We start from the raw sequence: 2,274 nt of genomic DNA on the forward strand, positions 1-2,274 counted from the left end.
CAACACAGAGTCCACAACACAGAGTCCAACACAGAGTCCACAACAGAGTCCACAACACAGAGTCCAACACAGAGTCCAACAGAGTCCAACACAGAGTCCACAACACAGAGTCCTCAGGTTAAATGGTCGGCTGGATAACGTTAATAAAAGTTATAATTTATATCAAGTAGCCAGTGGGACATAAAAATCTTGACAGTTGAATATTTCTACCATCATATCACAAAGTGCTGTAATGGGAATAACTCAGATTATTACAGAGTTTATTAATTAATCCTCTAATGAAAGTCTCATATTTAACCAGTTAGTGTTTGTATTTATAACTTTAATGATCTCATTATCAGATATTTAATGTTAAAGGTTCGAGTTCAACCCTCCAGCAGCATTAATGACCTCACATGATCATCAGATCAATATCACACTAATCACCACAAACCGATCACAGAGACTCATTCATTCATTCACATAAACTCAACAATGAACTCAGTTTATTAATCATCATGAGCCTGAGTATGCATCCAAATAAAGTGTAAAGACTTGTTATCACACAAAAACACTATATATAATATAATATAATATAATTATTATAAACATGTAAATAAATGTTGATTATTTGAATTATTATAATCTGAATGCAAAGATTAAATCCAGATTCATTCTGTTTTAATACTTTAAAGAAGAAGAAATGTCCCTGTTGGACCAAGAAAAAGGTCTTTTTAAGTAATAACTCAATAATAATAATATTTAATATATATTAAACACTCATTATATAATAATAATTATATAACACAGTGAGCCCTTCAGTAATGTCTGTTGGTGTTCGGTGAGGAAGAAGAGAAGCTGTACTATAATACTGATATAAATCATCTGTGGTTGATATAAAAGAGGAAATTTGAAACTCAAACCATCAGATAAAACATATGCTCCAAAGAAAGAAATATTATATCATTAATAATATGCGTTTAGTTTATTCTCTCGTGTACAAACAGAAGCTACCATGTAACAAACAAGCTTAAATTAAAGGTTTTCTGTTAAATGTTTTATACGACAATAAACTGAATCTGTGTTATAAAATATAACTCAGATAATCTTTGTTTAAACTGAATATTTGAATCACAAATTAAATAAAACAGATCAATTCTGGATGAACTGTTAAACTGACACCAGATCCTTTTGATGTTATAATAATTAAATACAGTTAGCTTATTCAACATTATGCTAACTGTTTGTAGCCCGATAGTGACACTGATCGGCCATTTTGTTTCACACTTTGTGTTCATGTTAGCTCGTTTGTTTGTTGTTTGTTTGTTGTTTGTTTGTTGTTTGTTGTTTGGAGGAGCAGGTTTTTACATTTTTAATGTGAATAAATATGTTTAATAGTTTTTATTTCTATAAATCGACAAACATCAAACTATACGACTGCAAACATCTCTTCAACTCTTGTTTCCATATTTGTGATTATTTTTCTGACGTTTCATGAATGTAACTTGGTAGCTAGCTGGCAGTAAAACCCTTTAAATAAATAAATAAAAGTTAAAAAGCACCAAGATCTAAACAGCGGATGGTAAAAATGTGTCTTAAAGGCAGTGATGTCTTCAAACGTCCTGTTCTGTCCGATCAAAAACCCGAAACTCTAAAATATTAGGTTTATTTCCACAGAAGACGTTGAGCTGAAACCAGATTGTGAAGGTTCCTCCAGAGTTCCTGTCTTACATATTATATATATATATATTATATATATATATATATATTATATTTCAGCTCTGTATAATCACCGGTGTATTAGCGCACGTTGATGAACATCGCCGGCTGAAACTAAATATTACAGGAAATGCTGAATTTATTATGAATGACTTGAACATGGTAACGAGGCACTCACAGAACACAGGTGAATTATGGGTATCAGAGGGGGTTACCTGCAGGCTCCACACTCAGGAACAACACTAACTAACAATTAAAATGTTCCGGGACCAAACTGATGATTTCCAGGATTTCTGTTCCAAACCTGGAAAACTAGTCTCTAAATTTCCAGGTTTTCCACCCTTCGTCAGGGTCCCGACCCACAGGTTGGGAACCACTAATAACATATATATTATAACATATATAATAATAACATTCTCACCAGACTCCAGAAAACAGACACTTTAACACAGTTATCATCCCAAATAAGTATAAGTATTGATTATCAATCAATACATTGGACTGATTTTATACTGTGACAGATTTATTTTTATTTTATCACAACTTACTGAACCAGCTGGGTGTGTGTGTGTGTGT

General features: G+C 32.3%; 1 protein-coding gene across 1 annotated transcript in view; it reads right to left on the bottom strand.

The window, feature by feature from the left end:
* Positions 1-2,274, bottom strand: part of ptpro (protein tyrosine phosphatase receptor type O) — a gene marked incomplete in the record, with an annotated part of 28,636 nt that overhangs the window by 25,764 nt on the left and 598 nt on the right.

Source organism: Morone saxatilis, unplaced genomic scaffold (assembly GCF_004916995.1).
Source record: "Morone saxatilis isolate NCDOM2014 unplaced genomic scaffold, NCSU_SB_2.0 Contig10, whole genome shotgun sequence".
NCBI lineage: Eukaryota > Metazoa > Chordata > Actinopteri > Moronidae > Morone > Morone saxatilis.